This window comes from Brachyistius frenatus, unplaced genomic scaffold, assembly GCF_029030835.1.
Source record: "Brachyistius frenatus isolate BFR_SWC_R1_liver_20210118 unplaced genomic scaffold, ASM2903083v1 Contig_1, whole genome shotgun sequence".
NCBI classification, from domain to species: Eukaryota; Metazoa; Chordata; class Actinopteri; family Embiotocidae; genus Brachyistius; species Brachyistius frenatus.
Genome location: NW_027210600.1, coordinates 10,389,287 through 10,404,705, shown reverse-complemented (window position 1 = coordinate 10,404,705; position 15,419 = coordinate 10,389,287). Strand labels below are relative to the sequence as shown.

At 39.5% G+C, this 15,419-nt stretch overlaps 1 protein-coding gene across 1 annotated transcript in view; it reads right to left on the bottom strand.

The window, feature by feature from the left end:
* vps53 (VPS53 subunit of GARP complex) overlaps positions 1-2,423 on the bottom strand; it is a 95,468-nt gene extending 93,045 nt beyond the window's left edge. Inside the window, exon 1 of the mRNA XM_069689452.1 lies at positions 2,418-2,423. The gene's annotated coding sequence lies outside the window, so the exon portion shown is untranslated. The remainder of the gene's footprint in view (positions 1-2,417) is intronic.
* Positions 2,424-15,419: the final 12,996 nt, after the last annotated feature.

The following is a 15,419-nucleotide window of genomic DNA, read 5'->3' as shown; positions in this document are numbered from 1 at the left end:
CAGGATTTGTTTGCCTCATAATTGCTAAACTTCACCCTGTTATCATTGTCATTGAGAGCATATTAGTATACTGACATTACTGTTTTGCTCTAAAATGGATCAAAGCACAAACTTCACAGAACTTCACCAAGAGTGCCAACTGGATACAGAGTTAAAAGGTGAGTGAATAGGAGATTTAAATTTGTCAGGTTACCTAAAATAGATCTCCAACCTAATGTTAACCTGGGAACATGCCCGCTGGATGTACAAATTGACATTTAATTGCTAAGAAACACCTAACAACTTAATAAAGGGGTGTCTGTGGCTCGGAGATAGAGCAGGTTGTGCACTAATCACTGCATGGGTGGTTTCCTCCTCTTGTCCACATGTCAGTTATAACATAAAAGTAATTTTCTGAACATGACAGCAAGATAGCATCTTGCATGGTAGCTCACTCACTTCAGTGTGTGAACATGTGTTTGGGAGACACAAATGTCAAAGCACTTAGGGATAAAAGCTCTATATACACTCACCGGCCACTTTATTAGGTACACCTGTTAACTGCTCATTAACGCAAATATCTAATCAGCCAATCACATGGCAGCAACTCAATGCACACAACATGAAAGCATGGATCCATCTTGCCTTGTATCAACGGTTCAGGCTGGTGGTGGTGGTGTGATGGTGTGGGGGATATTTTTTTGGCCCACTTTGAGCCCCTTAGTACCAATTGAGTATCGTTTTGCTGACCATGTCCATCCCTTTATGACCACAGTGTACCATCTTCTGGTGGCTACTTCCAGCAGGATAATGCGCCATGTCACAAAGCTCAAATCATCTCAAACTGGTTTCTTGAACATGACAATGACTTCACTGGACTCCAATGGCCTCCACAGTCACCACATCTCAATCCAATAGAGCACTTTTGGGATGTGGTGGAACGGGAGATTCGCATCACGGATGCGCAGCCGACAAATCTGCAGCAACTGCTATCATGTCAATATGGACCAAAATCTCTGAGGAAAGTTTCCAGCACCTTGTTGAATCTACGCCACGAAGAATTAAGGCAGTTCTGAAGGCAAAAGGGGGTCCAACCCGGTCCTAGCAAGGTGTACCTAATAAAGTGGCAGGTGAGTGTATATGCAGTCCTTTTATGCCTTATATGACAATTGTGTCTGGTTAGTCAACTTGTTGTGGAATTGTTGTGTCCTTGTGTGTTCAAAATTCAAAACAGCTTTAAAAAACAGAGATAACAGGAAAAAAGTGAAAGTAAAAATTAATAAAATGAAATATAACCGCTATCAGAAGACTCTGATAAAGGCTACAAGGTTGACATTTTCTGAAAAAAACAACAACCCTAAAAAAAATAATTGTAAAGCGATTCTCAAATATCATTAATTATCACTGTGCTTGTGTAAAAAAAATAAAAGGTACAAATTTCCATAAAATATAGCATTTATATATTTAATACACTGGTATGCTAACTCAACTGCTTGTTTCATTTCATCATAGAACTGTTGTTCAGTAACGTTCTCGGTTCTGTGCAGGTGATGTCTTCAGAGATATCTTTGTAATGGAGGGATTTTGAAAAATAATTAACTGGACTGCAATAAGCATGAAGGAGACGATGAGGAAAAAAGGCGATCAAGAAAGATGTTGTTTTATATGATACCCACTTCTGTTCTCTCCGAGGTAAAGCAGAATGAATTAAGGAGGAGAAGGGGAGGAAGGAAGTGAAGGCAGCGAGGTAAGATTGACTGATAAAATGAGCAGGTTGGTGTGCAAGTGAGGAAAGTGAGAGGGAGAGGAGGAGGAGGAGGAAGAGGAGGAGGATGCAGAAGGGTTCTTTGGGAGACGGTGAATGTATGGCAGAACGAGAACAGTTGGGTTGTTGGGGGCAATGATAGCTATTTGGATGATGAGGTGCTGGGAGGCGAGGTGCAGGACTACGTTTAACAACCACAGGTGCAAAGCAAGCCGAAGGAACGGTGACAGCGGGATGGAGGAGTGAAAGACAAGAAGCAGGAACCGCTGGAGACGAAGCAGAAATCAGAGTCAGCGCAGAGGAGAAACCAACTGACAGTTTACACCTGCTTTCTCCATCTCCACTCCTCCGACACCTTTCATTTAAACTCTCTCTTGCGACTGCCGTTTGCTTTACCCTACCCTCAACCCCACCCTGCCGGACTCTCCCATGGTCTCCCCCTCACTCCAAGTTCTCCCCGTCTTCCCTCTTTCTCCCTCATCTCCGCCTTGTTCTTTCTTTCTGAGCTTGTTTGTTTGATAGACGAGGTAATTACTAGGAAGTGTATTAGGATCCCACCTGAGAGGCCAGTGCATGTGTGTGCGTGTGTGTCTGTGTGTGTCTCTGAGTGTGTGATCCAATGTAATTATAAGAGATTAGGATGTTTATCACACTGCTGTTGTAAATCTTGCACACAAGAGCACACACACACACACACACACACACACACACACACACACACACACACACACACACACACACACACACACACACACACACACACACACACACACACACACACATTCCCATAGTGATACACAGACTCTTCGGCAGATGCACGGCAGAGCTGGTTCTTGGATGGTATGGAAATTATGGAGAAGGATTTTGTTTCTTTGCTTTAATTATGCGTCTAAAAAGAGAAATAGAGAAAATACAACAGTTCTAATTCATAATACAAAACAAAACAAAGTGTTTCAAAAACAAGCTCAGATTTTTTAAACGAAAGCTACGTCTGCTATTCACCATAAATTATTTCAAATGTGTCTTTTGTTGATATCAAAACATTTTTCAAGTGCATGTAATTGTTTTCCCCAAAGCCCAGCTACAATTTAGTAAAGGTGCATTTAAGAGACAATCCAATGATTTTCTACACTTGTTTCAGCTAATGAGAAGTGCTCCTCAGCCTTTAAAGAAAGGTGTAAAACATCTTCGGTGGACATAAAATAAGAGGACATAAATTCTCTGCTTTAAAGCTTCTGCTTGAACTTTGGTGATTATAAGCTTCCTTGCTTCACATCCCTTACTTTATGGAAAAACAATACGAACTTGCATGTTAAAATATTTTGGCACTTATGAGTTAAAAGAACTCCAAAAGCAAACCAAGCTATTATCACATTATAAAGTCATCATTAATGTGCTAAACTATTGTCTTTACAGGTTTACATTTCATATAAAATTATTAGGTGTTAAACTAAATGTCAAACATTTATCCTATATTAGCTCCAGTTTGGAACTGGATCTTTATCTGTGTCTGTCTTGTCAGACAATCATTTTTATTCATGAGCTACTAAAGTTACTAACTCCTCCGCTGGCAAAGTTGGTTCATGAGAATTTGTTAACTGCTGCTCCCGATACTGAACGATTCAGTCGATGTGGCATCAACCAAAACAATTAAGACCTACCTAAGTAGAACAGCAGAGTTGGATGATAAATCTCTTTGGGCTTCATAACAACCCCTTTCACATTACACATAGTGGTTTGATTCAATGTAAATGTCAAGTAATATTGATTAATTCCAAATGTTATTTGTTGTCTCTTTGTGGGTTGGTCCACAGTGCTGCAAGATTCATTTGCCATTGTCATTAATATGCATTTACTCCAATCTTAAATTCTAACATGACCTATTTAAGAGTATCTTGGCTACAACATACAGTGAAGAAGCATCTAGTTGGTGGGACTGGATCTGGGGCAACAGCTTCCTCCTTATACAGAGTGAAAATTGTAGGCACTCAAGACCTTCCTGTTCCTGCCAATAGCAAAAAGGATGCTCAAGGGAGCTGCTTATATGCTTTTCATTAACACAGATTTTTAGATTTAAAATGGCATTAACTATACATTGTTTATGGACCCTTAAGCCTTTATTCATGAAATAATTCATTTGTGCATACAAATTTCCAACTGTGACATCAATAATCCCCGTCGTTATAACTGGAGTCAGTCTCTCCTACCCGTTGGATCTACTTCTCTCTTACATTGATCACAATCACTGTGGTTTGAAATGGTGGGGGTGAATCACACACTGAAATGTTGGAATGCACAGTCATGTGTGAGGACAGAAAAATGTTAAAAGAATACAAGCAAAAGAATGATAGAAAGCTGCATAGAACGAGCATTAGAAGAAAAGCCACAAATCCTTGGGAGGCACACTAAAGACATAACTGCTTTTTACACTGCAGCATTTGAAGGGTAAGAAAATCAAATAAAAAGTCTGAATGCCACAAAGTCCTTGCGGTATGAAAAGGTACTTTTTCATATTCATGTTTTTCATGTTACTTTCTCTCATTCACATTTTATTTTCCCTACAATAAAATACTTAATTTAGAGAACAAAAGGTTAGCGTGAGACACTACACACACAAAATGATATCAGTCATATGCAGTCAAACTGTTAAATAAATATTTTAGAAAAAGGACCCAGAGAAAATAGATAGATTACACAACTGTAAGCAATAATAACGCAATGTTGCAGTTTTTTTCATTAGCTAAACGACTGCAAGATACAAGAAACTGCAGCAATGTAGAAATTAAATCTAAATTTGCAATAGTAGAGTCTGCCCTTGTGCATTCACAGAAAAATACAGGCGAATATCATAAAAGAAGGTAGTTTCTAATATAATTGTATTGTAATTTTTGGCAAATTTTCCCACCATGTCAGTAAAAATCTGATATCAAATTTACAGGAAACAAATATTAGTCTGTGTTGTTTCAGAACTGAACATTGGTCACTGTTTTGGTGTTGCAGGAGTATGGCAGTCAGCTCTGGTCAAATCCTGAACAGAAGAACAAAAGGGAGTCTTGTTAGACACGTGTGTCAGTGATGTTAACAAAACTACTACATGTAGGTATTGTTATATCGTCTGATGTGCTGCCAAGCATAAGTGATTTCATAACTACAGGGTTAACTGTGATTGATGAACTGCTGTCCTCACGTAATGAAAACACCAAACACGCCGCTGTAATCACATCTATGAATACAAGCGAAAATCGATAATATTTTGGTCTCACCACCAGAACAATCAATGTCTACCTGACAGCTTTCCTATTTGTGCTATGAACGCAGCTCTGTTGCTGCAAGTGGGCAGGACAATAGGTGTGGGCCAATAAAATGACAAAACAATATTTGGCAGTGAAGCAGGTCAAATTGGACAGAAGATAAACTAGGAAAATAACAGGAGAGGACACACATAATAGAGGGACTAAAGCAGAAAGAAAGTACTGAGAGGGTGTTAATGCTGAGAACAGCGGTGGGACATCAACATTAAACCATAAAAGAGAAATTCAGTGGAGAGAGTTTGTAGAAAAGGCAAGCAGATGACAAAGACAACAAGCAGAGAAGTCGTACAGAATAGAGATCACACGTGCAAAGAGTGGAAGGATGTCACAATTAAAAAGAAACTGGCACAAAGCACTGTAGAAAGGTGTGAGGGCGGTGTAATAACAGAGGTCAGGGTTTTTACTTTTGTGTTTTTTAAAGTATAGTACAACTTACACAGGGACAGACCCACAACACAGTGATGTCACTGTAAGTGTCATGGCTGATGTCCAGGAGTTAACATGCTCGGACTAAAACATAATAAATCAAACGCTTCTTGAGGGAAACTATACTTTCTCAGGGAGTGAGTTTCCCCAACACAAAGTGGGCCCCGATGTTTTTGGAAAAAAAGATGGCAATTGGTCACACAGTGAGCTAAACGCTCTTACACCACGTCACCGTCTGGCAAGTTGTACATGATCACCAAATGTTGTCAGGCTATCACTGGCATGATGTCGTTGGTGTTTAATTAGCGGCTGCAACAAAACTCTAAATTTATACCCATGCAGGGTTGACGAATTCAATAATGAGACACCAGAGAGGATGTTGACATAAATAATTTCTCTGCAATGATTTTGTCATCACCACAAGCCGCAGGCAAAAAGAACAATAAACCCATACGTAGCTTCCGTAAATCTCTGAGGTCATGTCTGCATGTGTATGTGAACACGTGTCTTGTGACTGTGTTTTTGTGTGGGTGCCTGAACATTGTGTGTCAGTACATTCTTCGTTCACAGATAAACTGATCCTTGGGCTGATACGCGACTTTCATAGAAGCACTATTCAGGAGATTATACCAAGTGTTCAAGGTCTTTAACAAGAAGTAATAAACACACCCGGACAATGACAAAGAAATACTGGGAGTTACACACACACACACACACACACACACACACACACACACACACACACACACACACACACACACACACACACACACACACACACACACACACACACACACACACACACACACACACACACACACACACACGCACACTCTCGAAATTAGATTATCTCAGCCATAAAATACAAAAGGCATAAATTAATGGCAAAGAAATTACGCATAGAAACGTAACAATTTAAAAGTCTTTTCATCAACTCATCTGGTTTATTAATCTAGCCAGATGTGCAAGGCCACGGAGTGTGACACTGTCACGCACGGGTCCGTGCGCACGGCGATTTCACCATACATCTTTTAAATCACTTTTTAAAGAAGTAGAGATTTATTTTTTAAGTATTTTATCAGATTTTTTTTTTTTTTTATCAGGTTTCACTTGCTTCGGTCCTGAAAGCCCAATAGGCTCCCATAATGCGATTTGTACAAAATAAATATGAAAGCTCACGTGGGGAAAATCTAGCTGTGGATGGTGGTGAACCAGCTCCACAAACAGAAAACAAAAATAATGTTGCTGTCTGTTTTTTAAAGCGATTATTAGTGAAATGTGTGTATTTTATAATGTATCTCTCTAACAGTAATGAATTCATGGCGTATTCTCTGCAGTTTCCCTCAACCCCGGACCAATAATACATATTGTGGCTCATTGTTTTCCATTTTTAGCCCACAACAGATTGATTTACTGTAACTCGTATGACGGTTCGTGACTGTACCAGCGACAAGCCGACTGCACGACCTGCCGAGCACCAAACAGCACGCAGAGGTAATTATTGAGTAACGGACGTACATACACCAGGTGACATTACTCCAAATGGATGCCAATGTTGCTCTGTATCCGCTGGATGTGCAAATAGGTAGCTGTCGCCATATTAACTTGGTGATATACTTTGCACACCAAATGTATTCGTTGAAGTGATTGCTCTTGTTGGCAGAAAAATTGATAAAGAGATGACTATATAATTCTGTATGATCTACAAAAGCAGAACTTCACTTTTAAGTACAACTTTGGAAATAGCGATTTTGATATCTTTAACCACACACTTTTTATTCAAGCCATTTTAAGGTGTCACGTCAAGAAAACAGAGGATGAAAACAATGAAATGTGTGAACTTTGTGTAGCTGCTTCAGCTTCACGGTTCATGTATTGTGCATGCTGGCTCCATGTCACACTTTCATGGCTAAATGGGAAACTTGAATAGAACTCAGCGATAATGTATGTAATGTATTTTAATTAGACAGAAATATTTAAGATAAGACACTTCAATTCAAATTAAATTTTTGTTTAACTCTTTTGTTACTCTAATTACTCAATACCCTTCCCGCGCTATTCCCCTCTGTGTGTGATTGGTTTTAGCGGCCATGTCAGAGTGATTTTCTTTCATGTTGTTGTTGTTGATTTTTTTAGATTTTTTTTTTTGACAGCGACTGTGTGTCAGACTGTACCAAGGGACCTTGCTGTTTTGTAAATGGAGCCTGGCCCACTGCATGCATTGGCATTGGCTACAGAGACAGAAAGAGATACACACTCTTTGGTGGGTGCAAGGACAAAATGACTGAGAAATGTAACTGGCATTAAGTGTGACACAGAAAGTGATACTGCAGTTGTGCCTTGATTTGAGTCAGGTAGTTTAACGTGTTATTTTGGGGGGCCTTGGCAGGCTGGCACTGAGTAAAAGACTGGGAACAGATGGAGAAGGAAATGGAGCAGCGGGAACAAACTGAGGAAATAAAAAACAATGAGAATGAAAGGGAAATGGAGAGAATGGCTGGCATTGAGAAGTGGCATGCTATCACTGAAGCTGCAGGGAACAGTTTGTCCACTTGTCTTTTGACTGTCCAGTCTAAACAAACAAGCAGAAAGCCTCCAGGACCATTAGCACCCACAGCCTTGCAACAGAGAGCCTTTGCTTCTCAAGCAGTGCATTTATTTGATGGCACAGAGGTTGTTTCAAGTGTCTGACCAACGCTGCCGTTTTTGTGGTTGGGATGTGGCAGCTGAGAGACTGACTGCTCTAAACTGCGAGCTTAAAATGAGCTCAAGCAGTGCAGAGTGACAGAATGAAGAATATTGAGTGTTAGAAGAAATTTCCCCTTGGGGATTAATAAAGTGAAATAAAAAAAAAAAAAAAAAAAATGAGGACTGATGTAAAGTTAGTTTGTCTAACACTGATCATACAGTGATCAGCACTGTTAACTACTGGCTTATTACCAGTAGCCAGGTATCTACTGCTCGAGGGAAGTAGGAAGGAGGAGAGTGGCTGTAAATGGCACCTTGGATCAGGTGCAATGTCACAGATTTTGGACAAAATTGTTGGATTTTTACAGGAAAGAGGAGACAAACTTATCATGTATTAACCACTGTGGACCGGAGCAATTCTTAATTTGTAGAGTAATAAGTGACAAGAATAATGTAACTAAAACAAATGGATTTACTGTGTTAAGTCACTCTTTAAAAAGATGAAGATGAAGTATCTAGTAAACAACAGATCTGTCCGTCCAGTGTTTTTTCCAGGCTGTCAAGAAACAGCATCAATGGCCTCGTCCAGATGTTGCCCTGTCAAAAGCTACGTGGGTAGAGCCACAAAACTGAGGTGACGGCCACTGTTTACTGACTTCAACGTGGAGCATTGTGAGGGGGGTTGAAGGGCAGGGGGGGTAATAGGGCAACAGCTGAGATCTTAGCTATGCCGAGAGTTGGCAGGACTGTGACATCCAGTGCTCACCTTGCTGGCCGTGGGGCATTCTGGTCCGCTGCGGGCGCCACAGTCCGCAGCCACATTAGGATTCTCCCTCGGGCAGAACAATGGAAGAGATGTCACGAGGGCCTTCTGTGCGCCTGCTGGGTTTGGTGCCAGAGGTGCATTTTGGGGATTTTACATTACCAGTGTAATATTCCTGACAATCTTGTTTTCTGCAAGTTCCCTTCTGAAAAAAAAAAAAAAAAACGGGCCTGTATTCACTAGATGGCTTCTTCCTTTAAGGGTCCAGAGGAAATCCATTCCTCCAGCATCCTGTGTCAGTCAAAACACAACACATAGTCTCAGGGGAGGTTGTAAATTGTACATTGGTCCCTTTTATAACGCAAAATAAATTACTCAATGCCATTATAGCAGGCGGAGCTGAACACGTGTTGCAACAAAACACCGTGCCAGGATGAGAAGCATCGATAAATACATCTTTGGCATTTCTGCTGGCAATCATCCCTCTGAGGGTGGTGCAGATTCAGACTCTGGTTGCCCCTAAGGTGAGAGGAGCATGGTGCATCCTCCACAATGTCAGTGCAGCAGAAGGTGAAATCCTAGAGGTGGAGGAAGGCTCCAGCCAGGACGACAGAGACGACAATCCAGATGAAGATGATGCGGGTATGAGGTGGCTGCCAGGTGATGGTGACTGCACATATGTCCACTCCTGCAGAAGTGCTTGCATGTCTGAGTGAGCATGACTCTATCTAGGGGCAAATTCTCTCCAGATGTCCATCATCATTCTTCCACTAGCTCATGGTTACTGTAGACTAACTTTCAAGACTTAAATCTCTTGTACACAAAATACTGTAAATGACTATGAGAATGATAATGTAAACACATAACTAGAAAAGTGCTTAAAGAATTCTGCCTAGAGCTTCTCAGAGTTTGGGGTTGGCCCTGTTACATATGTTAATTCCCAACCTACACCCGTAAGCATGGGATTACCAAGGTAATAGCAACATTAATTACATAATAGGGAGCAAGGCCACACACTGGCTTCAGTTCAGCTTCACTTATGTGTGGATTGCTGTCATACAAGGCCTCATCTGTATAGTGGAATAATCAATGTCCCTTGAAGAAGAAAAGCCTCCACTTCTTTGAAGAGGAAAAGGGAAGAAATCAGCTTTCCACTGTGCTGTCCAGAACATCCCATTAAAATGTAACAGTGTTTCGCTGTGGTGATTTGAGAGGTCATGAACAAGTCGAACAAATAAAGTCAGTCCATTACAGCCTGCTCATTCAGATGCCATTTTAAGTTTTGTCAAGTGTGTTATTTTTCTTCTGCTTCAGCATGGTTGATCAACTCTTGAGAATAATAGTGAAATGCAGCTTTTTTTTACATCTTTCTTATTGTGTTTGATTGTGACTGAAGAATATATTTTTCAGGTTTTCTGTAATATTTTGAGGATTCAGCAACTTCTTTTATGTCTAAAATTGAACCAGGGAGGAAATCCCTTTGCATAATCATCATTACCAGCATATGCTGAGTGAACGATTCTCTGTTAAGTGGATGCTCAGTCTTTACAGAGTCTATGATTAACTGACCGACTGAATGAGGATCTTTGAGGTAAATGTACGCCATAAAAAACAGAACTATTCTGTCCTAAGCTTTGAGATGGTTTGAAGAAGGTGACACTCTCCATATTATGCTGTACAACATAATATAACCATTTGTCAATTCGTGTTTTTCTTTTAAGTTTTAAGTGTAACATTTTTACTTTTTTCTCACAATACTAGAATTATACTGATATTGTGAAGTTTAAATTCAAAATTTGGTCCAGAACCTTTTTAACTTTATAAAGTCAACACACGCTCACATAAACTGCTCCTGAAATTTAACGTCCAACTTTCTTTTTCAATTATATAGTTTGTTTTTAATGTTATTAAATAGTATCTATAGTTTTGCATCACCTTGTAAATTACATTCACTTTTAAATCTGCGAAACCAGGTGTCACTATTTTGTTCCACAAGCCAAGGGAAATCCCCACGGCATGTTCTACTGTAACCACAGTGTACTGTACCTTATGAAGTGTGCACATGTGCGTGTGTGTCTGTGATTCTATATGTGTGCGCTCCATCCAACAAAGGCAGTCATGTAAACAGAATGTTTGGCTGGGCTTCACAGGCAAGAGGATTTTTGGCTGAAGAATAGAAACCCCTCTCTATCTTTGCTGTGCGTGCCTGTCCGTCTCTTTCTTTGTTTGTCCGTCATTTCCTTCATCACCACTCCTCTTTTTTTTCCTGATTGACTAATCTCTTCTACTCAGTAACATCTGCTTTCTCTGAACTATGTTATCTTTCACTTACTGTCATCTGTCATCAATAATTAAGCTCTGTTCATTTAACACATGAATAATAAAAGAAAACACTGTTCTAGTGTATAGCTTATGTTAACACTTTTTTTTCTTGACTTAAGTGAAAAGTTGCTGTTTTTCCTCACAGCACTGACTGCTGCATTTTATTACAAAGTGCTCTTTGTTTTTCCTAAAAACAGTATCAAGAAGTGACTGCTTTTCTGAGATTTGTTTTCACTTCCATTCCCGTTGCAGTACGCAGGTACACACTAATTTCTCACACTCATGTATGATTACATGTCAGCGTGAGCATGTCTGCACTCTGAAAGGCAATCACATGTGTTATTAGTGAGGCAGTTTCATTAGGAGATCACCACACTGCGACAGCTCTGGTTGTCTATTTTTGTACCTTAGTATTTTCTTTTCCTTCAATCTCTCTTCCTTTCTTCTACTCAGACACTTGCTCCCTTGCTTCCTCCTGTCACTGTCAATCTCGCGTTTAGCTCTAAAAGGTTTCTCAAGTTTTGACCTGTATCATTTGCCATTTACTCGTTTCAAACCCACCTAACACTTTATAAAATAACACACTCTCTGAAAATGTGTTTTACTACATGTGCTATAAAGTAGTGCTTGTATGAATTTAAACAAATGATGTTACACTTTAGATCAGCATGTCTAAACTTAATTGTTTTGTAACCAACATTTCTAGTGTGCAGTAAAAATCCAAAACAAGCAAGCAGACACAGCATATTATCGTACTTTCCTGCTTCTTCAGTCAGGGAGCAACATTATCATACAACTGTTTTTGATTCATGTTTATAACAAATACAAGTCAAATTTTCATCCTGTTTTTAGCTCTATGATATTATCTAGGTTGATTGTCAGGTTGCTTAATGTGTGACTCCTCGTTTAGGAGATGCCCTAATCCATCTACCATTTTGTACTGAGCAGGTGGTGTTGTCAGAGCTTGTTAAAGCAAATTGATTACTCCTGTTAGGAATAGGGCTCATTGAATCAAAACCAGTATCCTGAAAGAGGGGGCCAAACTTGTTGATATTTCTATCTGGGTTTATAAAAATACCAATAAAATATAAACAATGTAAAAAAAAAAAGTACAAAAGTATAAAGTATTTCCCTGTATCTTAAATATTAACTCAACCAGCAGCAATATGTGGGATGACTGAATATAACGCAAAACACATTGGTAAGGACTACAGATGCATGCTCTGATAGACAGTTTCCACTTGAGAGGAAGTTCAAACCAACAATGTAATTAAGCCCTGGTTGGTTCACAGCAACGCATTTCAGTGATTGAAAAACGATAAAAGGAAAAATCGCATCATTCTCCAGCGTGTTACTGTACTAGCAGGAATGGAGTGGTTTGTATTTGACAATGGGTCTCAGTGATGCTGTGATTTAAACAAGTTTTACCTGTGCAATAGTCGTGTGAGTAACACATTTGTGTCTCAGAGATCTATGCAAACAGAACAGCCAAAAATGTGCAGCTGCTGTGTTCACTGCTGCTAGGTGTGATGAACACCGAGGGGTTCGGGGAGCATCAGCTTTGTTCCCAGGGGAATAGAAAAGCGACTTCATCCCAGATACAGAATTGCTAAATAAAGACCTGCTGATTCCAATCAGCGAAAAAAAAAAAAAAAATACTGCCATATGAAAGGCTGTCTAGTAGCGGCCTTGGAGAACGAGCTGACCACTGTAACTCGATTGCCTTTCATAAGAAGGCTGTGAGAAGTGTTTTAAGTACAGACCTGTCTTTATCACAATTTGTGCTGTTTTAATTTTGACTGGAGAAAGGACCAACGGATTCCTCAGAGATACATCATGTACAAAATGACACATAACTCCTACATCATGTAACTTTTATCATATGGGAACAGAAAATCATTTCTGGGTCATTTTACCCTCAGTGCAACTGCGCAAACAACTTTTCTAAACACCTGATATGGAGATTTAACTCTTGGACAATAACATCTAAATTCATTATTTGAGGTGAAAATAATAAGGATGAAAAATAAGATATGAATTACAACAGCAGTGAAAAAGCATAATGTTTCCAAGTGAGTGATGAACCACAACCTCCAATAATCTTCAATCACATTTCTCTAATGATTAGTCACGCTGCGTAGGAAATATTCCGTAAACGTATCACCCAATTCTAATTTACATTAAAAAGCACAACATCCACTGCGTGTTGTTGTAAATAAATGTAAATCCCAATCGAAGGGGAAAACATGATATCAACTGAGGCGAATCTTATACTTATACCCCCTCCCCCCCTCCTGACCTGCACATGACCTGTGCAGCTTGAGATTCTTCGGCACGTCAGGTTCTCATGCTTTCATTCTCTGTAGCAAAATAACTGTCGAATTAGGAAGGATTTCTAATCTCATGATAGGGGAATCAAACTAATTACACTCCCTCTTTTCCTCTGGCCATATCTCTACGTGTTTTTGATTTTGTCTTTTGTCATGAGTGAAGATTTCTCTTACTGCAGCCATCTTTCTCTCTCCCTCTCACAGTGACAGCATGCCACAGACTGTGAAGTAAGACATTAAGCTATCTCATAGTTGTCAAGAAGTTTTCCTGTTTCTCTTTTCTTTTCTTTTTTAATCTCTTTTTACCCTTTATCTTCCCTGTTGTATTTATGGACTCTTCTCTGTCTTGGCAGGGGTCAACTATCAGGGGAGGATTGATGTTCAGCTTTCTGTGGCGATGTCTTTTCTGTTGTGTTTTTTCATCACAGCATGATCAACACAATATCTCGAATGTCTTTTTTGGGTTGGTTTTGGTTGGGGAGATTTTTCTTTTACATTTTGCCTTTATTAGATAGATGCCGTTGAGCCAGACAGATAATGTGGGGATGCATGACATGCAGTAAAAGTCCAGCGCTCATATGCACCCTAACCACTGCGCTATCTTGTTTAAAGTTTATTCACAAAGCTATCATAAAGCTTTGTGATGAAACTGTAATGTGAGGAACATCTACGAAAGAAACATCTAGAACATTCTGAGATTTCTCATCTCTTTAAGTATCAGCTTCACGGTAATTGAGGAGAAGCTGGTAAGCCTTTTTTTTTTAATTTTTTTTAAGGATTTTAAATTGGTGTCATAGCTGACAGGATCATTACACATGGTATGTTCACATTTTTCTGATGTTTCAAAGGTGTCACTGCCTTTTCTGTCACCCTATAATGTGAAGAGTGGCTGTCAGGCTGACAAATAAACAGCTGCTGCAGGAAAAGGTTGGGTTCTGTCTGTCACTATGAGACATCAGTTGAAGGCAGGAAATTAGAAAGTGGGTGCATGCACTGGATATGAACCTGCATATGTTCTATTGCTTAGTACACTGACACGTGCACATTTGGAAACCAGCTAAAAAAAAGATATTATTTTGCCAGTAGAGACCTGTGTTAATGGTATTTTCTTGCAATCTTTTCTTCAGGGCTGAGGAAACCAGAATTATTGTTTACAAACCTCATGTCTGAAAAAGTTAAAACATTTTGTAAAATGCAAAAAAAAAAAAAAAAAAAACTAATTTGTATTTTGACATTTCTCTTGAACCTTTAATTAACTAACACAAGTATGGCATATTATTTGCATGGCCTCCACTTCAGGAATATATAAAAAATATGGAATTTGATAACTGCAACACACTAACACAAAGTTAGTACAGAGTCATGTTTACCGCTATGTTTCATCATCTTTACATTTCCTTAATTGTTTGGGAAATGAGGAGACTGTTGCAGTTTTGCAAGTGGACTCTTTGCAGATTTTTGCGTGATACAAGGCTTCATCTGTTCAGTTTACGGTTACTGTTGTTGGATTCTCCTTTTTATAATGCACCAGACATATTCAACAGGAAACAGGTCTGAACTGCAAGCAGGCCAGTCAAACATAGATGTCTATGAAGCTACGCTGTTGTAGCACGTGCAGAACGAGGCCACACTGAAATAACTATGGACATCGCCTTGATGGTAGCATATGCATCTTTAAAATTGACGGAGCTGTACACCCACATTTCAATGCTATCTTCACACATACACATGTCACCCATGCCGTGGGCACTGAGGGGCACACACATTCAACAGTGCTTACCAGCCTTGCCGTGCTTGGACTGAGATTTCTCCAGATTCCCATAATTTTATGAAAA